Here is a 23,920-nt window from a genome sequence, read left to right as displayed (position 1 = left end):
TGACACCTGTCTCCACAGCTCCCGCAGGGCGCAGCGCTAACATGGCCAGACAGCGGCCTCTGGTAACGCCAGTAACCAAGGTGATTATCCTCACTCAGGCGAAGCAACGGAGCCCTCACCAGCCGTGATTGGACGAGAGTGGCTGATTGAGCTGAAAAGGGCAAGTGCCTAAAATTGAAGAGCTGGAAACTGTGTACTCTGTCAGTGTAAAGGCTAATACTATTTCCATCCGGAAGACTTGATGTAGAGACAAGAGGAAGGAAGGATGGCCGGTAATGAGGTGCTCGTCCAGGGGTAAGGGGGGGGATCAGAAGTGGACTTAAACCTAGGTGAAACTGTCAGGCTGGGCACGGGGGTTGCCAACAAGACCCCGTTTCCCGTCACCCTTGGGAGGTCTGTGTGTCCAGCGGAGGCTGCCTGATGAAGAGTGACCAGGCTTAGCTGGGGCACTGAGGGAGTGATGGGGTCATAGAGGGAGAGTAAAAGACAGAGAGAGAGAGGGAGTGACGGCTGGCTGCACAGTGTATAAAAGAATGAAGGAACAGAGCAAGGAGGAGGGAAAGCGCCAGGGGCATGCGTCACAGACCATTGGAGCAGGGAGGAGCGAAGCGGAGGAGAAAGTCAGGCAGAGAGGAGTCCAGCAAACGAGTGAATGATTGCAGGATTTCAGCTCTAAAATGGAAGGGTGTTAAAAAAAAAAAAAAAAAGGGTAGAGGGCGGGGCAAAGGAAAGGAAGAATAAGCAACCCCTGTGGTGCAGAGTGACGGACTGATATGGCTTAAAGCGTGCAGAAGGAGGAAAAAAAGTGAGATTAAGAAGGAAAGTACAGGGTGGTGACGTGAGGAGGAGGAGGAGCTGGGATGGAGAAATGGATGGTGATATACAGAGATAAAGATGGAGGAAGGCAAACTCCGAGGAGGTGACCACACCTGAGAGACAAGGTGTTATGATCGATGAGGTCACTGCCCGCACACGCACTCTTACACCCACACACACGCAGACACACACCGCCACAGGCAAACAGGACTTGAAATTGTTTCCCAGGAGCTCACGGCCAGTCCTCCCACTTTCAGCAAATCTACGCGGTGCTTGAGCTCGGAGAATTAAACACCCACACACGCGCAGGGCTATTCATCTGTCTGCCATTTAGAATCCTTCTTCATATCATCGCCATTAATAGGTTTGCTTTGATGAGATTGTCGGATGCTGAAAATTGCCAGTCAACGCAGTGCACTATCTGCTGGGAAATCAGATGAAGATTTTCAGAAGGCGGACACAACAATGCTGAAGAGGTCTCAGATGAGTTTTCTATCTTAGAAAACTCTCAAAAAATGTTTTTCCCACAAGTGGCATATTCATGTGAGTTGAGGCCATGGCCATATCTTTCAAAGATAAAGTAGTTGTGTCAGATGCAATTTTTAAAGACAACCCCAATGGTGGCATTTTTTGTAAACCGCTATTCAAACATAATTAAACCTTCATCATTTTTATTATGGCTTACTGAAGTCTGAGCACATTTGAAGTGAGATTAAAAAAAAAAAAAGATGATGTTGGCTGTAAAAGATCGGATGCTGTTAACAAACAGTGCTGGATTTTCTGTTCAACTGTATCAAAGTGCATTTGTTTATGCACTTTAAATCTGATTTCTGTCGTCCAACAAAAGACAAGTGACAACTGCATCTGCCAATAGATCAAACTCGGATTGCCCGGCTCCAGTCTGGACAGAAGCCAAGTGTTTGTTGACACAGTTACTGGGGGGAAATAAAGGTCTACTGCAGCTTTCTCTATACTTTCTGAAACTCCCCTTGCCCTCTTTCCATCGCCTGTCTCTAGCTGTCTGCTCTTTTTCTTCTTATCTCTTTCTCCGGCCGAAGACAAGAGCCTCAACATCAGGAGCACTTTGATCTGCTTCATTAGCAAATCATAAACAACCATTAATTAAAGTCAATTTTTTTTTTTTGCAACACATAAAACCAATCATTGAAAAGTTGGCAGCTCTCAAAGACCCCCAAGTGCTTGAAGGATGGAAAGAGGGCTAGAAAGACGGACGAAGAAAGAATAAGGAAAAAAAGAAAACTGAAGGAAGAAGCCTGCGGTCATGCTTGATATGCTGGTACGAGATTTACCGCAATGATTTACCCAGTTCTTTTGAGATTCATAAGGTCATCAATCCCTGCTCTGCTTTCAGCAGGGTGAAACAAAAGTGAGGCTGTGCAGCCTTCTGCACCGAAGTAAAGAGAAAAGAAAGGAAGCTGCGCCAAATTGGATTGGTGCTACAATTGTTCCTGCAGAGACTGTTACAGTTGGCAACGCCATTTAAAAAGTGGCCGAGCACCAGTGACCTTGAGGAGAGCTCCGGTTGATTTTCCCCCAGGATTCATTTTCTCCAGAGCGACTGAAGGGGCGTTTAAGTGCACGGCTGCTGGTTCACCTTATGGTCGTTAACAGGTCCGCACCGTCTCCTCTCACCTCCCATAAAGCATCGCCCGCCGACTGAAACCGTGCCTGACGCAAGTCCACAGACGTGTTCCTATCTCCGTGTCCATCTGTCGGGCGAATAATGTTATCACTGACCACAGAGGGACCGTGTCTCTTCTTTCTGGCTGTTGGAATAGAGGAGTTGAACTGGCATCCAGTCTGTGATACTGAATGAGTTTGACACGGGCCCTGGGCACTGGCCGCACTTGCAGAGAAACGGTGGTTCATAGCAACTGCCACCCGCTGGGCCATACTGGAGGATTGAGCTGTGAAGCAGCTTGCAGGGGCCAGTGGGGCTCTGTCGATGGTACCGAAATCATTTTTAGCTTTTGTGGGCTCTGCTGCCAAGGACAGCAAGTGGTTTTTGTGTCCGCAATATAGATCCTACAGTCTGGAGAGTGGTGCAGTACACACAGCATGACACTGTCGCCTCTCGACTGCATATACAGTGACATGCTTTATTGCCAGAGAAACTAATAAAAGAAATCTGTGGGGGGACGTGCTTTCATTCTCAATTTATTTTTTTTTTCTCTTCCCAAAAGCCAAGATCAGTCCTGTTGGTTTTTTTATTTTCGTTTCATTTTTTTCTTTTATAACTCAGATCAGGTTTATCCACTATTTGAATTACCAAGGTTTCAGTTTTCTATCTATTTCAATACAAACTAACCTATCATAAAACCCAAAACTTCTGAAAAATTTCATGGAAATTTAATCTCTGCATCAAACGGGCTGCATGGTGAGAAGTAGAATTGGGTAAACCGGACATTAACATAATGTTTGGCAGCATATGCTTGATTTACGTTACAATTTAGGTGTTAAACTAAAAACAAACCAAAAAAAAAAACATCAGTATTGGAGTTAGTTTTCTGATAACACTGCTTCTGTATACAATTCTAAGTGATGCTTACTTACCTTGGAGATGGATTTGAGTCGCGGTGGGGAAAGTGATTTATGAGCTTATGGGGAAAATTAAAAACAAACATAAACCACTGGTAATTAAAAACCAGGTTGATCCCAAATGATGACTGATGTATAAATCACGGGCTGCGGAACAGAAATGTGCAGTAAAGCAGAAATAAGCATGGGAATGTTGGTTAATGTGTGTACACACACACACACACACACACACACACACACACACACAGTCAAGATGCATATTTTCAAATACAAACTCTGTATTTAAACACTGCGCTCAGGAGACTGTACAGACCTTTTGAAGGTTTCAAACTTATTTGCAGGAGTGTGTCCTGATGCTCCCTGCTTTTTAAATGCCAAGTTTTCTCTCTGGCCTCTCTTTTTTTTTTTTTTTTTAGGAGATCCCCCAGGATATTGTAGACGTATAAAGCGACGCACCTGGTGATTGTTTTCTAAGCACACAAGCATATTCACAGTTGCACATAGACTTTTCTTTTCAGCGTGCTTTTTTCTTTTCTTCTCCTCGTAGCACTCTTTGTCTGCCTTTTGTTCTTAAACACTCTTTTGTTCTTTCACTCTTGATCGCCGAACCCCCCTTGAATGCCTTTTTTTCATACCGCTGTTTTTTTTTTTCCTCGTCTGCTTTTCTTTCACATCTCCCCTCCTTCCGCTCTGATCCTTCATTCCCAATTCTCCCTCAGTGTGAAGCTGGTTCAAGGGCCTTAGCAGTGACTTAGTGTCTTTTTGTTTGTACTCACCATGATCACTCAAAAGCTTTTTTATCCCTTCTACCCCTCCCTGTGTGCCTGTCTTTCTACTTCTAACCTTGTTGGCACTTAAATGCCAATACCCTTGCCCATGCACACCCTCCGGTCCTCTGCTCCAGGTGAATGCGTCCGCATGCATCTTCTCCAGCTGTTACTGGGAGTTTGCGATGATAGGGGGACGAGTTTCGAAAGGCCGGCGTTGGTAAAAAGGAGGACTTTGTTCTGGCAGGATCACTTGCTGATGGATATTTTGGCAAACTGTCACTCCTGTTTCCCTGCTATTCACACCCTAATTCTGCCCCCACCTCCCTTCCAGCCCTCGTCCTGTAGCTGCAGGCTATAGTGGTGGCAGAGCCAGGTGTGGAGAGATAGATGTAGAGAGAGAAAGGCTTGACAGAACCCAGGTGGCCGGCTTGAACGCTCTTGTTTCGGCTTGCCCATTTCCAATTGGATCGAGAAAAACATTATGTCCTGTTGTTTGACTTTGTTTGTGTCACTCTTTCCATTTACACATGCAACATTATTTTTGATATTGATTTTCTTTTTTCCCTCTGCCTCTGTCAACAGAGTTCACTTCTCTCAAGAAGAAGCAGCACACTTCAACTTCCTTTTTTCTTTTAACTTTGTTTTATTTTTATACCATTTGCCTTCTTCCCTTCTTTTTTTTCTTTTTTTTAAACTGCTCCTCCAGATTTACTTTCTCTCACCATCTCTTTTGCTCTGGGCTTGCTGAACTGTGCATTTTACTTATATGCTGCACTGCAAATTCTGGGAGTGGAGGTTTATTTTCAATGTATGTGCCCTTCAGAGACCGTGCAATCCCCCAACCATCTTCATTCATCTCCCACCCACCTTCTCTGCCTCCCATGGCTGTTTTTAACCACTTTTTTTTCTCTATTATGCATCCCTCCACCAATGTCGTCTATTTTTCTCCAAGCCTACGCATGCATTTCTTTGTTTTTGTTTTTTTTGCCTGAACCTTTATACATTTTATATCCTTTTTTCTTATCTGTTGTGGCACTTTACTGGATTTATTTATTGATATTCTGATTTCACTTTTCCAATCCCCTTTTCTTGGCATGGTGGCTGCTTTACAGTTCTGTGCCCTATTGTGCATGTATGTTTTTGAATGAGGCTGTGTGGTATTCAACTCACACATGGAGGCACATACACATGCGTCGTTGTCCTGACGGCTTTTGCCATGCCAAACACACCCCTGACTGGTGCAGCCCGACACATGATAAACTGCCTAAGCAGGCACAGTTTATCATGCATTTATGCCATGCAGTGTGTTTTTAAAGAGTTTGGATACTTTTTCAAAATTCAGCGCACACACCCTGAAACAGTTTCCAATTCTGCCCCTTAGAGATATGCCAGCTGCTCATCTGTAAAATTCCACATCATCGTATAGGGACCCACGTACATAGAGTGTATACTCCTGCATATAGGCCATTCAGAGTGCGTGTCAAATAGCTGGACAGAGATTTGCGTACACACACACACACACAGGAAAACCGCCACCAGGTTCCCACAGAATTGCTGAATTGAGTTATGTAGCCTGTCAGTCAACTCCCAGCTCTCCCGCGTAGACACACCCCTGACAGATTCCCTCCGCACACACACCCGCCGGACTGACGGTGCATATTTCGCATGGGGAAGGGACTCAATTACGGCGAAGGTGAAAGAAGCAATAAACACGACGTAGATACAGTGAAGCTCGCTCAGCAGTGCTGCAGTCAATCACGGAGCCAGGTAGGTAGCCGTTGCCACTTTGCTCATCCAGTTGTAAAGTGCTGGCAATGGCCAGCGGTGGTGGATGGATAGATTCAGGCAGAGAGGGAGAGTGGCTGTGCGGATATGAAACGCTGCCATCCGACCCTTTCGAAAATTATGTGGCTGTGACCGACTTACATGGACCTGCTGCTGCGAGGACGGAGGGGAGGGGATGGAGTTCGGGGCGGAGAGACAGTGGGAGATGATAGCAGCCTGCCTTTGTTCCGGCCTTCAGCATATTAAGGTGCGTGCATGTGTGCGTGCATGTGCTAATGTGTGTATAAACATTTACACCGTCACTGCGTTGTAGTTATGTATGTAATCACACTTTGTATGTCTTCGGGTTCTTATGAGAGGCTCATAAACACTAAAACACCTGTTAATGTTAATATTTAAGCAGAGCAGATCAGTATATATTATATAGAACATGTTGACTGCTTATTAATATTAATCAACGACAAGTATTTAACCATCTAACCATCCATATCCTCTTTCACTTCATCTAGCTTTCAATTGCAGGGGGCGGGAGCTGAACCCAGCTGACTGTGGGTACAGTCGGAGTCACCTGGACAGGCCACGAGTCCATCACAGAGCAAAATCATCACATGCACTCAGAATCACATCCCATGAGCAATTTACAGCCACCAATCAATTGCAAAAGCCATTTTTGGGACTTGAACCAGTGTGCAGACTTTATCTCAGATATGGGCAGCACTTTTAAGGCTGAATGTGGTTAACGCTTATGCCGTCAGCTTCAACCTTTAACTGCTTGTTGTAGATATACGTTTGCATATGGCATGATTATTTAAATTCCAAGAGCATAACTTAAGATATGAAAGGTTTATTTTAATTGGACCTCACTTATGTAGCACTTTTCCACTGATTTAACAGTACCCAAAGTGCTTCGCAATGTAAATCACATTCACCCGTTCACACACACAGGGGCGGGCGCCCGGCGGTGCTCAGTTCGTCCTCTGGTAGCAGTTAGAGGCTCAGCGTCTTGCTCATGGACACTTTAACTTATGAACAGATGGGGGATCCAGCCTACACATTTCCTATTGAGAGACGACCCACTCTACCAACTAACGTCTACTAATGTCTCTAACTAATAATTCACCAACTCTGCTGAGTTACAGCCCCATAAGAGGCTCACCTGCTTTACTCTTCTGGCACACATATGAATTATATTGTTTTTATTCTTCTCTATTAATGACAATTCTGGTAAAATTCTGTAAATAGAGTGAGGAAACTTCTCCCAAATAGCAGTCTGCAGTTGCAAATATAGTCTAACTCAGCTATACATAATTACTGTCTTGGCATTTTTACTTCCTCAATCACAGAGCGTTTATAGGTTACACCTGACAGGCTTGCTAATAAAGATGACATAACTCTACACAGTCTCAGCTGCAACAAGTACCCTGTCTGTTCATGTCAAAGCATGTCTATGATGTCCTAAAAAATTCAAATACTGGAAGTATAGTAAATTTTCCTGTAATCAATTCCTTCTAACACTTTGAAATGTCTCGCTTTCATGAAGTGAAAGCTCAAACTGTGGCTGTCACCGATCAAATCCACTTGTACTCTCTTGCATTTGGCACTGTTGTCCTCCTACACATGCATGTACAAGCACAGTTCTGAAAAAGTTTTTCTTCACTTTGGGCATTCCCACGCATTCCTGGAGATTCAGCCCAACAGATGGAGTTCTGTGCAAAACTGCAGCACATACATGTAGCTGACGCAAACTCAAGTCGACGATCAGGAACTTACTTGAACTTGTTCACACCTCATCCTGTGAGACGTTACTGCTTGAGTCGTACAAAGGTAGATTTTGATGACTACAGAGGAGGTAGAGGGAGGGTTCGACTGCCTACTGAGAATCTAATAGTCACAGCAGCGCTCTCACCCACCTCTGCTACCTTTCGATCCTATCTGTCTCCTTCCATCTTTTATTCATCTCTGTTCCCCTCAGCACATCCGTATTTCCCCCTGCCTCCGCCTCTGTCTCCAACATGTCCACCTTTGAATTTACCACCAAGGCTTGCCTCTTGGCTGTTCCTCCTCTATTTCTGCTCATTTTTTACCCCTTCTGTTCCTCCTGCCCCCCTGTTTCCTTCATGATGCTCATCCATGGTATCACATCCTGTTTATTTTTACTTGGCTCCAACCTCTTCTACTCCCCTCTGTTTTGCAGCTTCTTTGTGAAGTTGAAGTTGGCAGAAATACGAAGGTAAAAACCTAAAGGAGAGAAGATAAAATCCCAGATGAATAATCAGATAGGATAAGTCCTTTACTGTGAAGAGCATCACAAACACACACTCCCACCAGCTTTAGATTAATTTTATAACAGCTTGTGTGAAATGCAAGGTTGTGACACTCTTATTACTTTGCGTTCACCTGCCTGCCTTGGATTTACCACCCATGCATGCTTTCTGGCAGATACTCCTCTTTTTCTCCTGCGCTCATCTTTCTCTCCTTTTTCCTCTGGATCCACTTGACCTCCTGTTCTCTCCACTGAACTGTCTCGATCCATCGAGTGTCATTCTTGTCCACTCTGTTTTAAACTCTCTTCCGCTTCAGTTTTTGAGTTTTCCTTCAGAAGTTAAGGCTGGCAGAGAGGTGGAGGGGGAAAAGCAACTTGGGCAAACACATCCACAGGTTTAGATGAAGTCTACTAATTACTGATGAAACATGAGGTTTGAGTTATTCTGTCTTCCTTTGAACTTACTACCAAGATTTACCTTCTCCTGTTTCTTCTCCATTTCTCCTGCACTCCCCGCTTTCTGTCATTTCTCCCATGGTTCTCATTGTTTTGCTCAACCGCCGTATCATTTTTTCCCCTTATTTCTCCCCCTCTTTTTTCACACCGTCTTTCAAAAGTTAAATTTGGCAGAGAGGGAAAGGGGGAAATACAGCACTGGGGATTTTTCCTGTGCAAGCTGCTGTCTGACCTAAAGAGCGTCACAGTGACTCATAACACTAATAACTGTTAGAATGAAACTTAAGGATGTGAGACCCTTGTTTTTGCTTTCTGTTTTAGCTTCCCCCACCATCTGCATTCACTACCAGAGCTTACTTTTTGGCACTTCCTCATCCGGCTGCCCGGCTTATCCCTCCTGCATCTTTTTCCTCCCATTCTTCCTGGCCTCGTACTCTCCCCAACGCAGTCTCTTTCGTTCAGTCTTGGTATCAAATCCCATTCTTTTTTCCCTGGCTCAAACCGCTTCTCTCTTTTTGCTTTTCTTTAAGAAGTTGAAGTTGGCAGAGAGGTGGAGGTGAAGTCTAAAGGAGAAGAGAGAATGCAGCAGGGGTAAGCTTGAGGTCAGGCATAAGGATCTCGAAAGCAAACAGCGTCACTAACACACTCATCAACTTTAGACTAATCCTTGTCTTAGCTTCAGTGCAGTTATGTAGGTTTCCTCTCCACCTTTTGCGTTTACCACAGAGGCCTGCTGTTTGGCTGTTCCTCTTCTATTTCTCCTGCCCTGTGTGTCTGTTTTAACCTGGCTCGTCTTGGCCTCCCACTCTCCCGATCATAGTCTCTTTTGCTCAGCATCAGCATCAGATCCCATTCTTCTCTCCTTGGCTCAGACTTTGTCTCTTTTTGCAGTGTCTTTCAGAAGTTAGAGTTGGCAAAGAAGTGGAGGTGAAGCCTGAAGGAGAGATGGAAAAAGCAGCGTGGGGATTCTTTATTTCGGACATACATGCAGGGAGAGTTGCGCATTGTGAAGCAGATGGCAAACACTCACCACAAAGTTTGAGATTGATCGTATTAATTGCTTATATTAAAGTTGAGGTTCAGACAGTCTTATTGATTTTTCTTCTGTCTGCCTTTGAATTTACCATAAAAGCTTCAGTTTTGGCTGTGCGTCTATTGTACCTGCAACCCCGCTCTTCTTTTTTCCTCCGGTCGTGCTTTTCGACCCCCACTCTACCCCGTCGTAGTTTGGGGAATCTTGAGGTCAGAGACACAGTCCAGGAAGGGCCTGTACTGCAGCCACACATCTGCCAGCTTTAGATTAATCTTATTAATTGCTCGTGTGAAACTCGAGGTTGTGACACCCTTGTTATTGCTTTGTGTTATTAATAAAAAGAGTTACAGAATGGAAGGGCTGGAATCAATAAGCGCCCTTAAAGGGAAATTAAACAAGGAGAGAAGGGGACAGGGCACAGGGACAAACTTGGTGCAGCTGAGACATTGTTATTAGTTGCTGTTGCCCTTTAATGAGGGTTATTTAATGGGCCAGAAAACAGGCACACACAGCAACCAGCAAAGTGAATGCTAATTTGCAACCCACAAGTACAGAGCGGAGTCTGGCAAAACTTCTTTTATACTAAACCCAAAACAATGAGAGTGAAATATGAAGGTGCCGGAAAAACCAAAGAACTTGGCCAAAACCCTCCAGCCTGCTCAGTCCTAAATCCCCCAGAACTACTGACTGTTGCTCGGGTTTGTAGTCTGTTCTACGGTTATCCTCTTTCAACTCACTGTGTTCTACTTTTTTTTTTTCTTTTATCCTCTTCCTCTCTCTGCCCTTTTCCCACCGTGGCTTCTTTTATGGGAGATGTATTCATTATAAAACAATAAAGGCTTGATTGGAAAGAGTGGACTATCTTTCACAATAGCGTGTTGAAAAGTGCATCAATAGTAAGAGAGAGAGTGTGTGATGGCTTTGCACACCTTATATCTCCACTCAAAGGTAGTGTTGATTTTCTTCACGCTGCTGCTTTCCTCTTATTATATCAGCACTCTTGTGACAGAACATTGTTTTTTTTTTTTTTTTCCTTTCTTTTTTACGGTGTTGGAGTCGAGGAGAGTTCTCAGAAATCAGCTGTGTGGCACGTCTGCACTCAGACTGCTTATATAAATATGGAAATATTCACAGACTGGTGAGAATACAACATGGCTTTGGCATTACCATATTATCATTTAACAATAGTGTGGATCTGCGAGTGACACTTGTTCGATTGTGCGACGCGTCGCCTCTGTGCAAACACAGCACAGCGACGCAACGCACTGCTCCGTGATAAAGCCATCTTAAAGATACGGTTCTAAGTACAATCAGTCACAGAACATCATCTGCATGGTTTTCATCCCACGCTGTGATTTCCAACTTTTGTTTCAGTTGTAGCTCCTCCGCTCTTATTGCCAATACTTGTCAATACTTCACAATTGTACACCTACGCATACAGAAGGGTTCTCTGGTAATGCATCCACGCAGTGTGAATTTGTGCAAAAACTGGCCTGACTTGAACCATATGCTATATAAAAATAAAATGACCACAGGGACACATCTGCTAATAGCTTACTGCTGATGCCAGTAAATGTTTTGACTGATAAAACAGTAGAATGGTGCCCAGGACATTTTAAAAGTAATTTAAAGGTTTCATAACAAATTTAGAGGATCTTTGTCAAAAGTTACTGCTCCCAAGGCAAATGAGGGAAAACAGTGATTTCTGTTGAGCCGCAGTGTAATTCTGTGATCTACAGCCCTCGAATAACAACGACTTACAGCAACTTACAGACGGATGACGCAAGTTTGATTGTTTTTTTTCTGCATCTAATATTGGTGGAACAATCTTGTTTTTGTTCATCTGCTATTGACTTGCAGAGAGAAAATGAAAATGCATGTCGGAAAATTGAAATGCATGTTTTGCCCCCCCCCCCCCACCCCCCAACAGTATCAAGTGCCTTTTAGTGGAACTGCCCTTCATCTTTTCTGCATTAAGCTGAAAAAAAGACTATAGATGGCAGACTGTTTTGTCAGATTCTCAGAAGAAAAGCTCGTTTGCATTTGATTGGAAGTCAATCCAATTATTGAAACAGTAGAAACTGTGCACTGCGCCACTCTGCACGTGTACACACAAGTGATGGAAGATAAATGAGTTCAGGGAATATGATCTTAGTCTGTAAGACAAAGGTGTGTGAACTTTAGTTTTAGTGAGAAATGAAAGTAATCTCTGCAGATCGTTGTGTTCACACATTGGCTGTATTGAGTTACTTTTCCAGTCCTGAATTTTTCTCCCACAATCCACCAACAAAAGAAGCATTTCATATTAAATGTAAATGTCTGTTGTGAAGAATAGTCTAATCTCAGACTTAATAACAGAATTTGTCAAGTACCCTTGAGAGCAATTCAGAGCTTTGTTCTCCAAGTGCGAGCGGAGGCCATTCATATGCACATAGCCTTATTCAGGAAAAATATTGCAGAGCCTTGTCAGCACTGATGAATCCAGCCTCTAGGTATTTACAGGTGTCGGTGCTGAATCTTTGGCTCGCTCAAATTCAGAAGTGTGTGTGAATACACTAAAGCAGAAATATGAACGTGCCCTCTCCTTTACCAATTTATTAATCCCTGCATGTGCTATGAGATGTCTTATTCATTTTAAGTCAACCTGAACATTTGCACCAAGGCACATTGTCACAGCTTGCAGACACAGTCCTCCAGTAATGTCAACAAATCCCTGTTTGGTCATGTTGGGGTTTAAACTTAATCTGATTTGTCACTGGTAATGTATATTCACACGTCTTCAAAAACAGCCGTTTTATGAACTTGTGCATCACACATGTTTATTTCACAGGCTTTAACAGTGAGTCCATGGCACAGGGGCATTTCACCGGATGCTCCCATGCATGTCAGTTCCGTCAGAGAATCTTTTATGAGCACGTAATCCATGTTAACCTGTCTGCTCAACCCAAGAATAAAATCATTGCATAGCGAGAGGGATGGTAATGCAGCCATCTATTAAAGTTATGAGGAGCTGTCTTGAGAATATGTTAAGACCAACAGCGAGATGTGCTGGAAAGATTAGAGCTCCCAATAAAATGTCGCCCAAAGCCCAAATTCCCCTCTTTGATGTTATCTTTCTCTTTGCCACATTGCATTTTTAAACTTAGCGCAGCGCACTCATGAAAGTCTTTGCAAGCATAGTGTGCAACATGCACGGAGGAGAGGGGCTGAAACTTCTCCAAAAGCTAGATGGGCAGAAAATATATTGACAGTTAACATTTTGGCAGTAGATAAAGACTTTGCAAAGGTACCGCGGCGATTCTTTGCTTTGCTCCAATAAAACTTCAAGGCTGTCGGGAGACTGATTACACATTCAAAGCAGAGGTTGGGAGAAAGCGACGAACCCTCGGTTTGTAACAGAGGCCGTCTGTTTGCTGAGATAACCGTCGTGACATCAGGGTGGCATCATCAGCGCTAATTTTCTTAGACTTGACAAAGCTCCTCCACAACCGTGGAAGACGTCGTGCAGCCGGTTCCACAGGCTGAATAGTACAAACCAAGACCACGACAGACCTTCGTGTGTAAAATCGCTGGAGTGCCACTTGAAGTCATTCTCCGAGCAACAAAGGAAGAACAGTTTCAGCGTTTCCAATGTGACACGGTGCTTTGTTTTACGTGAGAGAGAATGGAAGGTCTGCTCTGGAGCTGCATGCGATTTTCAGCCTCTTGATAGTGGATACTTTCAGTTTTCATAAGATGATGGGTAAAACGTCCGTCTATCCATCCAGACTTTACACAGAAAGCTGCCAAACCTGGACTCAAACCCAGGACCTCCTCACTGTGAAGAGTGCCAACCAGTCAACCGCTGTGCAGCCTGAAGGGTTGCTTTTATCAGATAACCTGTCAAAGGGAGTCTTTTTAAATGTTCTTGTTAATGTGAATGAGACTCATCACTGCAATTCATTCTCAAGAAATGAAAAAAACACACAACAAAAGCAGCCGCCGAAATAAAAAGACATAGAAGGGACAGCAGCATTGTTGTGCCTGTCTGTCTTGTGTAGAGTTTTGTTGTGTGGCGATGAAAGCTGTGATATGCTAGCTTCTGTGGGTCAGAGGGGCCCAAGAAACCAGTGGTTCTGCAGACAAAAATACCCGAAATTGTCCAAAACATGGGCAGCAGCACCGTGCAGAGTGCAGTGACATAGCCTCGCCCAGTCTACCGGTACTTTCTCATATTGTCGGAAGATTAAGAGTCTGGAGAATTGTACATGAAAGCTTTCATTGCTTTCATTACCAACACATGCAAAGAAATAATTACCCAGAGCCAGATCTCCCACCCAGTGTCAAAGAGACTTTTTCAGCTTTCCAAACTGTGACCTCCATAAAAGACTCTTTTAACAATTTTTCACCGAAAATTTGAATAACCTCCGTTGTATCACTCTGTGCCTTTTTACTGGGAACGATGTTGAGCTTCTGATCCCAGACAAGATAACTTTGGCGAAATACAAAAATGAAAAATTTTGGGGAACTACAAGGTCAGTGTCAATTCGAGGCTTCTGTGTTTGCTAATTTTCTTTCCATGTATGAAGCAGAAAGAAGCGATAATGTTGTAAACATCCTAAAATGAAACAAACTCCAATTTTAGTATGCATTACAAAAAAAGGTCTAGAAGTTTAGAAACTGTGGTTTCCTCATTCTGCAGTTTAAAAATGTTTTTTTTTGCTTCAGATGAATTCTGTTTCTTAGAAGGTAAAAATTGCTTTTTTGGTCCTAAAAGTTTTCGACCAGCGGATTAGTTGAATCAAGTCATCTGAGACTTCTCAGTGGAGTGTGAAAGAAATTTGCATCGTTATTTGTACTCTGTTACTGGCATGCAGACAAAAACATTGCACACATAGTTATCAGTCACTAATCAGTATGGATCTCATTCTGAAGATTTACCTTGGTGTTATGAAAATTACCTTTTTCCATTTGAGCTTGAAACGCATCAGTTATCACCTGAAGCGCTGCGTTCATCTGCGTGATGCAGCCCCAGAACACAACACAAAAGGGGCAAGAGTGTATGTTTCTCACTATAAATCCAGATGAGAGATATATTTTTTTCTTTTGGTAGTGCATATTTTTGCTTTTTGCTTTTTCATTTGGGTATATTAATGTGCTTCATAAAATATGTGTGTGGGTGAGAGAGAGAGAGAGAGAGAGTGTGTGTGTGTGCATGACTAACCTTGTTTGTTGCTGTTTGTGTTTTGAAAGAGCACAAAGAGCCCGTGGTGGGAGTGAAAGCTCAGCCTCGACTGCTATAGGCCTCCGATGGAGAGATTAGCAGAGAGAGCTGTGAAATAAAGAGTGTTAATTAAAAGCGTTGGGTGGGGGTGTGGGAAAATCAGGTAAGAGAGATAACATGGAGCAGAGAGCTGGATAAAAATTTATTTACCTGCCCACACACACACACACACACACACACACACACACACAACCCATTTTAACCCAAGAAGATAGAGGTTGAGCAACAAAATGAGCAAGTTAGTGATGTGGAAAGTGCTAGAATGGGAGCATTGCTGAGTAGGTGGCAATGGGAATAAGGGATTAATTGAATCTGATTTTAATCCTCCTGTTTTCTGTTGCTGTGTTTGCTTGTTGTATGTTTTATACTTAATTTGAAAAGGATGGGGCGGTATGTTTTGGTTTTTTTTGTGTGTGTGTGTTTGTCCCGGGGAGGTCAAGTAAGGCAAGGAAAAGACTGAAATTGTGGAACGCCGTCAGGCCTATAATGATAGATTAAGAAGAGGAAGGAAGCTATCTTATTCTTTTTCTTTCTTCATGTTTGAAGCCGAGTAAATGGAAGGAGATAACGTTTGAATCAGACACCCGGAATGATTACAGTTTCTTTCCATAACATAATTACAGAGGGGAGTAATGTTTGTGTGTTTGAAATGGAGGAAGAGAGAGAACAAGGGTGAGGAAACTAGAAAGGGAGAGACGGCATTGGCACAGAAAAACAGCCGTTACTTAAAAAAGTTTGGACTAATGTGGGGGCGATGCTGAAGAAAGTTGCAGGGGTGGAAAGGGCAGCTGGAGAGAAAGCATGAAAAGTGAGAGGCAGCGAGCAAAAGGGATTAATCGAAACTGATTTTAATCCTGCCGGTCATATTAGCCTGACTTATATTTGAGGGGTGCCGGGGGGCGGGAACCTGGGGGCGAGAGCAGGGTGAAGGAGTCGGGCGAGGACTGGGACGACGAGAACTGGGAGGATTACATCTGTAAATCATTTTAATGATGCCTCTCCTCTGCATTAGGGGGCAGCCAGGAGGCCAAACAAACAGTGTGTAATTAGAGCGGGGGAATGGGAAATAGAGATGGCGAGAGTGTTGGGGCAGGGGAAAGTCATTTGGTAAAGTAAAAGATTGGAACAGGAGACCTTTGGACAATAATGGTTATGGCTCTCATTATATGGTGCTACCGTTAAGAGATGGAACCTGGCAAGGTCTGATCCGCTACAGCTGCAGGCGGTCCCGCCCATGACGTCAGCCCGCATTAAAACCATGATGACGACGATGAAGATGACGCTGTGATATACCAATCTCCTGGGCGGATGATGATGATGATGATGATGATGATGGTGATGAATATACAGGTGTAATGATGATTATGATGGTTTGAATTATGATTACAGTAATGGAGCTGATGATAGATGCGATGACAATGTCATGGCTGCCACTGCTGTCAGTTTCAATAATTATCCATCCATCCAATTTCTATACCTACTTATCCCCTCCCAGGGTTGCGGGAGGGCTGGAGCTATTCCCAGCATGCATTAGGGAGAAGCGAGGGACGTATATCACAGGGTTAACGGAATCTCGCGTTAACACGCTCAGCGTTTCCACTTTACCTGAGCCGCACGTCTGGGGTCTGTCGGGGAGGCTCGGAGACTCTCCGCTGTTTGCTCTGCTAATTATTGTAAGCCGCATTGAAAATGTCTTTACTGCCGTTCCACACAATAATGTCTCTGACAAGACAGCATGCTGTTTGTGGTCATTACAGACTCTGCGGTGATTTAAAATGCAGTGTCCACACATTTATTTTCAGAAGAGGAAACAAGGTTGTAATTGTTTTGTTTGTTTTTTTTTTACAGAATATACTGAGTGCTTTTTAATCTACTAAATTTATTATTATTGTCATTATTGCCAGACTATTTTCATTACATTATTAAGGGAATTTTATGTTTTATGACAACCACCAATTATGTTTTTTTCTTTTAATAATAGTTTTGTGGTCATGAAATGACATTTGCTTATGCAAACATAGCAATATTGTCCGCAGAAGCTGAAACTGGCAAATATTGATTTCACCCTAGTTTGTTGATGTTGATTATTTTTTGCTTCAAAGGACAGGTTCCCTTTTTCAAGACAATCTTATTACAATGCTTGTATTTGTATGCCTTGAAAGACTTATTGGTTGCTATTACCATTAGTGCCCGCCATGCTGGGATTAAATGGATCTGTTCTTAATGTGATTACCATGTGGGGGGAAGCAGGACAACATCCACCCGGCTATTCCTCTGTGAAAATGGATGAAACTCTTCAAATAATACATGCAGTTGTTAATACAGTCTTTTTGGAGGGTAATTCATGTTTCTAACCTGCAAAAAAAAAAAAGAAGGTATTTTGGTCTTCAGGACTTAACTGTCATCACTTTTGCACTTGCTTTGCCTTATTTGATAGTTTTTAATTAAAAGTAGTTCCACAACTCTATGATTTAATAGATTAAGGAATAGTCCTACCGTCCACTTATACAATATGTTGGATTGTTTAAAAGATTGAGGGGGAGAATCTCTTGCAGTGGAAATGCATCCCTCTAACCCCCGGTTTTTGTTTTTTCCGTTCCCTGTTGCTTCACCCTGGAGCTCTGCCATTCCCCCAGAGACCTGCCCACACTTTGAAAACCATTGCTTTCAGCTCTCAGACCATTATGGTGCCTCGAGGAAGTATTTCACACTGTAAAGAGTGCTACTTTGTAAGATGTCTGATGCCCACCTGCTTTATCAACCTCAAACTCCTTGTGTTTGCTCGGTTTATTATTTTATGCTGTGAAAAGTGTGGATATCTTTCTCATCACTGACATGAAGAGGATCTGTCACAGTAGCTATGAACAGGAAACACTACTCAGCGACAGAAAATGGCTGCTCGTCTTCATATATATATCAGGTTGGAAAACTGAACTGTTTATCATCAGCATCTGTAGCAGCAGCAGTGATTGATCTTTTAATTTATCAGTTACTGTGATGACATTGATCAAAGTCTTGAACTTGTTGTACTATATACTATTTTCAGTAATGAGGAGAAGATGGCGATGTGTGGTCTGATGAGCAGCAAGTTAGCTTTACTTGAAGTGTCGCTCTGCTGACGGTTCACACTAATAGTATTAATCACTCGTGGTGCTGACAGAATCACGGAGACACATGACAACAGTGATGCAACTCTTGAGATCATGTGTATTATTTGATTTTGCTCAGGTCGTAGTTCACCGACTGTCTACGGTTTCCTCTAATGTGTTTGGCAGTGACACCGAATGTGTTTTTATCAGTTCCGCAGTGCTAACAATAGTAATCATGAAAATGAACATTACACTAGTTGTCATCAATCATCTAACAGGACCCGAGGGACTGCCCTTTGTCTTTCCCGTCTGACCTCCTCACACTTACAGCGATCCATAATTCATGCGGTGTGCACTGGCTGCTGGATGGCGATACCGAGATGCTATCTGCTGTACACCGACGGTTGTTTGTTTTTGCCGGGGAGCTGCATATAAATGAATGCAGGTGGGGAGGAAAGCCATATAGGCTTATCTGAGGTGCAACGAATACTGGCCCCGCAGTGGATGAAGGGATAGATGAGCAGGGATGAGGAGCCGTGTGGGGAAGTGTGGCTCCGCGCACTCGGCTAATGCACAGGCGTGTTTGTGCTCTGTATGTGAGTGTGTGAGATCGCAAATGTGTTTAATGGAGTGGAGGAGATAGGAGGGATTGTATGGAAAGAGATAATAGACGGGGGGGGGACGGAGGCTGATTAGGAGTGTTTGTGCCTGTGTGAGTGTGTTACTTTGTCCCATCACTGCAGGCATGTTTGTGCATGATTGCCCTCTGACCTGTCATCTCTGGCTCTGTGTCTATATGCGGCGTCTCATTTATACCACACGCGCATACACAAACACACAGATACACCCTCTTCTAAATCCAGTGCTTAAATCCAGCCAGGGGCCACAGGGCAGGAAGGAAAAGCACCTCAGAGACACAGAATCGCTCTCTTGCTCCCTCTCCTCGCTCTCAGATCTCTCCCTCCTTCGGTTTGTACCTCTCCCTCCTCCATAAATCCTCATCTCCATATTCATAGACGGAGGGGCTCTTTAAGAGGACTAGTATCTGAAATGGGCTGACAGCACCTCTTGTTTGTGGCCTTCCAAATGGAGAAAAGCCATTTCCTTTTCCTGTCAAGCATGGAGGTGTACTTGTGCCCGAACGTATGTGTCCCACCCCCACCCCTGCGCGCGCGCGTCACCGCCGTGCACGCACGTTTGGATAGGGAGTTTGCGTCGTCAGGCAGTTTCACAGTCTTACAGGCTGAGAGGCAGGCCAACTGTTGGAAGCTCAACCTTGACTCCACTTTCACAATCACATTTCCCGTAAAAACCCTCAAACTGCAGCAGCGCCGGAAGGAGTGAGAAAACACCGAAACGCAGAGTCGGAAAGAGGCAATAAGAAAAGAGCCGGCTTTGTTGGGCTTTGCGGTTTGCCGTCTGCATTCATGTGAGTTCTCCCATTAATATGTAGTCGGGAGTTCTGCCTCTTTTTTATTTTTTGAAAGTGTGAAACCTCATTTTCTTTTATAATAACCATTTTTACACTTCTGCAGTCATGAGCAGAAGATGGAATAAGATGTCACCATAGTTGCTTTTAGTGGTGTTTGGACATAAACGGAAGAGAATACATTATAATAAAACCACACTAAAAGGGTTCAGACAAAAACGCGAGAGAAACAGAAACTCTCTTCCCTGTTAGTGACCTGTAAAAGCCTCAGACAAAAAAAAAACCTGAGTGTTTTGAAATGTATTTACAAGTGTAGCTCATAAATAAATACAATGCAATATAAATGCATTTCATTAAATGCTGCAGTGTTCTTTTAATGAAGATGCCACATGTAACCAGTATGTATAATTGCATTAGTGGAATGAATCCAATTTGAGTAACGTTGCCATCGCAACGCGTCCTTTCTGCGGCGCAATGATGCATGATTGCATTTTCCAATTTAGAATGGGCATCTGAACAATAGGCCGGAGAGCAGCTCAACACACTTTCAGTACCCGAGGAATAGGAAGAAGTGAGACAAAGGTAGAAGGTGAGTGAAAGAACATCCAGAGTAAAACAACAAAAACAAAAAAAATGAAACGATGCAAGATGAATCAGGAGTTTACTTTGCCGACTCTCACCTTCCCCCCATGTGTTTTATTTCTTTCTCATCTTTGCTGTGTCCATGATGCAACTGAGGGCAACAACTGCTTTACTTGGAGATTCATTGAATCGTCGGCATGAAAAAAAAATAAAAAAATAAAGGCTGATGAAGGAGGTGACGGAGGGTGGCTTTCTTTTCCTCTCTTGCTATTTCTTTCCCTTCCCTTTCTCCTGCTTGCTCTCACTTTGTGTGGATTGAGTCCACCTCCGTAGGATCAAAGACACGATGTTGCATTAATGGTACGTCACACGTTTTCTTGTGTCTAGCCATCCCAGAAGCACTTGCGTGTCTGGCTCAGAGTCAGGCTGCTGCTTCAAGGAGTCAAATGGTTCGGAGCTTTTGTCTCCTAAATCCTAAATCCCACAGAGCCTGAACTGGAACACGGGGGGGGCTGTGTGCTGCAGTTAAAATTGAGGATGCTTTCGAGTGTGAAGGCAATCACAGATGGCTAAATACACAGAAGGATAGATAAAACAACAACAACAACAACAAAAAGATTCAACGTTTGTTTCAAACAAAAAAATTAGTTTTACATGTAATAATAATGATTGGAATTTTATTTTCAAGTTTATGCCACATAATTTACTGGCCAATTTACTTTACAAATGGATTAAGATTAAAGCACTTCTCTTGAACTTTTTTCCATGGATTCCCTCTGGATTGCTGGTAAGAATGATAGCTCACCCAGTCATATGGGATTTGCCAATACAATACGATGAACTCAAACACTGATCTGCACGCCCACTTTTACTAACATACAAAAGCAGGCAAATTCAAAAAATAATTGGGTTGCTCTAAATTAAAAAGAGTCATACAACTTTCTATGACATTTGCAAATCTAACTTCATGAAAAGCAAAGTTATCGCTCTGGGTCTCAGACCGCAGGATGGAAACCACTGTGTTCAGGAAAAACACTCTAATAAGGTGTGGTTAGTGAAGAATGAAGCAAAACACAGTGAAGAGTAAGAAAAGCTTACAGCTCTAATGAGCTTGTGATGGGCTCTGAAGCATTTTGGGCAATGTAGTTAATTCTAACGCTTACAATGACAATGTTGCTGTTCTGATCCTTAATCATGTGTAACAAGTTCACCGACTTCATTTAGCATGTTATTAACATGCAGATGTTTTTATAATTAGCACTACAAAGTACTGCTGAGCCGATGGGAGTGTCAGTAGAATTCTCAAAAGTGCCTGGTCATGAGCTCGGCTATTAGGCAAATTAAAAGTGGATGGGAGTTCATCGTTCTTTGAGGATCGTGAAGGTCTGTGCAAAAATTCTCGAGCGTTCTCATATTTGCAATTTGATAGTGACGGAATGGAATACAATTGTGGTGAATCTTATTTCCGCGTCCGTCTGAGGTCCCTGTTCGAGCCACTTACCAGCTGAAACCATCGTCGTTTCCTCACCAGGTGTTTTTTTACTTACTTACTATTCATGCTGCAATAACTCCTCTTTCAAAAACAACAGTTGGCAAAGGAAATTAACACCGTCTGAGCGTATTTTTCTTCGGACAAGGTTATGTGATTGAACTACCGAGGCAAACTATGGTCAATTAATCAAATACAAATAAAAGCGGTGACATTTCAATCTGTCAACATTGTAATGTGTAAGGAAAAGGTTTGAGGCCCTTCGGGACAGAGTAATGAAGGTGTTATCCATCATCGCCGCCGTGCGTCCGGCTTCAGTGACTAATGCATGCCTGTGTGTGTGACTGACTCATTGCTAAGCACAAAGCACTAATGGCACACATGCCAATCTTCAGGCTGTTGCGCTATTTCTGAAGAGTGTGCCAGGGTTTGATTGCAGTTGTTGTAGAAAATGGGCCCGCCTCAGCAGGTGGACAATGATGTGTCTTTCGTCATCTGTGATGTGCCCTGCATGCTACGAAGTGTGGGAGTGTGCATGTGTCTGTGTGCTGCACGTTAAAAAGTGATCCGGGCGGACGCGACCCGTTGCATTAAAGTTGAGTCAAACTTGTTTGACGTCACATGTTCCCACATGACTATGCAGACAAATTAGGACGTGCGAGAACGTGCCCTGGTGCCCGTAAACAGAAAGGTATCTTAGAGCGTAGACACACACACACTCCCACAAACACTATTCTGTACATTTATCCTCATTTACTCCTCCTGCCTTCCGTCTTACTCCCTCTTCCCTCACTAATCCTTTTCTTCAGCATCCTCTGTGGGCTGATTCTCTCCCCTTTCCATCCCTCTTTCTCCTTCTTCGCCATTCTTTTCATTTTTCACTTTTCCCTTGTTTATTTCCCCTGCCTTGTTCCCTTTTCTTCTCAATCCCTCCCTGCCTGCCTCCTGTCTTTTCTCCTTCCACCTGCTCTCATTTCTCTCCCCGGCTCATTTTCTCCTTCTCCCCCTGTCTCCCAGTGTATCGCTGCAGACTCTTGTAGTCAATTATCCCCTCTGTTAATGAGCAGATAAATCTAATTGCTCTCTCCTTCAGTGCCTGACGGCGTCTCTCCTCTCTTCCTTTCTAAGCCCGCGAGAAGAGCATCATTCTCACCATCCGTCATTTTTCAACCTTTCCTCCATACAGTGGTACTATTCCTCTTTCCCCCCTCTTATGTGCCTTCCTGGGTTTTACGAGTATTTAAATAGCTCTTTCTGTTGATTGACTACCTCCGGTTTTTATGTCATCCTCATCCGTTTCCCCCCCCCTGCTGGCTTGACCTTTATCTTTCACCTTTTTTGTTAACTTTCTCACCTCACCTGCACCCCTCCCAACGCCACTGCGGCTGACCCGGCGTCCCCCGGTGGTCAGTTTGACCAGCAGCTTCAGCAGGAGTGATAGGCTCGCGAGGAGACGGCGGCCATGAGAATTGATGGCGGCAGAAGCCCAGGGTGGTTTATCTCCTCGCCCATAGACGTCGGCTCTCTACCTGATAAACCTCCCACTATCGTGAGGTTTTTATGGTCTTATCCACACAAAGTCGGATTTGCTGAGATACAATATTGGCCTGGAAAGCACAACCTTTATTAGAAGAGAAAGCATTTTAATTTATCGTTGGCTGATAATCTATACCATGAGAATAGATGTGCGGAATGTCTTATTTATGTTTCCTCTCTCCGAATTGTTTTCCACTTTGTTCAGTATCGTTACCTGCCTTTCTTTGGATAAATGCAATGAATATCCATTTTCTAGCGTTTCCTTAGCTGGTGTCCTCTTTAATTGAAAAACCTGTCTTTTCTTCGGGAAACAATGCAGTGAGTTTGATGAAGTCGGCCACACTTTGTGCTCCCTTTAATGATCTGTATGAGGTTCATTTTCTTATTTCCTGCGTGCACGTTAAAGCAGCGCAGCTCCTGCCGCAGTCACAACGGGCCGAAAACTGATGTGTCAACAGTCTGTAATGTATGTGAGATGTTGGCAGAGGAGGTGTCTTATTGACATAATTGATGTAGAGGGATGGCGGGGCGACTGTAATAACAGACATTACACAGTAGAAGCAAACAGCATGGAGATGGCCCTGAATCGGCTTGCCGTGTCACGCAGAGGTCAGTGTGAGTTATCGGGTTGTCTCGCGCCGTGATTCACACGTGCAGCTACCTCCCGAACAGGACGGACGGCTGCGCTTCACCCTGAAAGACCTAACTTCCCGCATAGCTACCAGGACGAGTCAAGCCAGTTTTAAAAGCAACACAGCTGGCACTTCGTGTTTTAGGGTTGGCTCGATGAATCAAACTGTGGGTCTGATTATTGAACGTTTCACACAAACAAAACTACACGGTGGCATCA

General features: G+C 43.6%; 1 protein-coding gene and 1 long non-coding RNA gene across 2 annotated transcripts in view; one reads left to right on the top strand and one right to left on the bottom strand.

Moving 5' to 3' along the window:
- cadm4 (cell adhesion molecule 4) overlaps nucleotides 1-23,920 on the top strand; it is a 159,148-nt gene that overhangs the window by 5,084 nt on the left and 130,144 nt on the right. The window lies entirely within an intron of this gene.
- Nucleotides 1,798-13,972, bottom strand: LOC115396315 (uncharacterized). Its single transcript, XR_003932371.1, has 3 exons — nucleotides 13,960-13,972; nucleotides 10,834-10,837; nucleotides 1,798-2,035 (listed from the first exon to the last, which is right to left on the bottom strand). It is a non-coding gene; the product is annotated as an uncharacterized LOC115396315 (long non-coding RNA).

This window comes from Salarias fasciatus, chromosome 11 (genome assembly GCF_902148845.1).
Source record: "Salarias fasciatus chromosome 11, fSalaFa1.1, whole genome shotgun sequence".
NCBI lineage: Eukaryota > Metazoa > Chordata > Actinopteri > Blenniiformes > Blenniidae > Salarias > Salarias fasciatus.
This window is presented reverse-complemented; position numbering and strand designations above follow the sequence as displayed.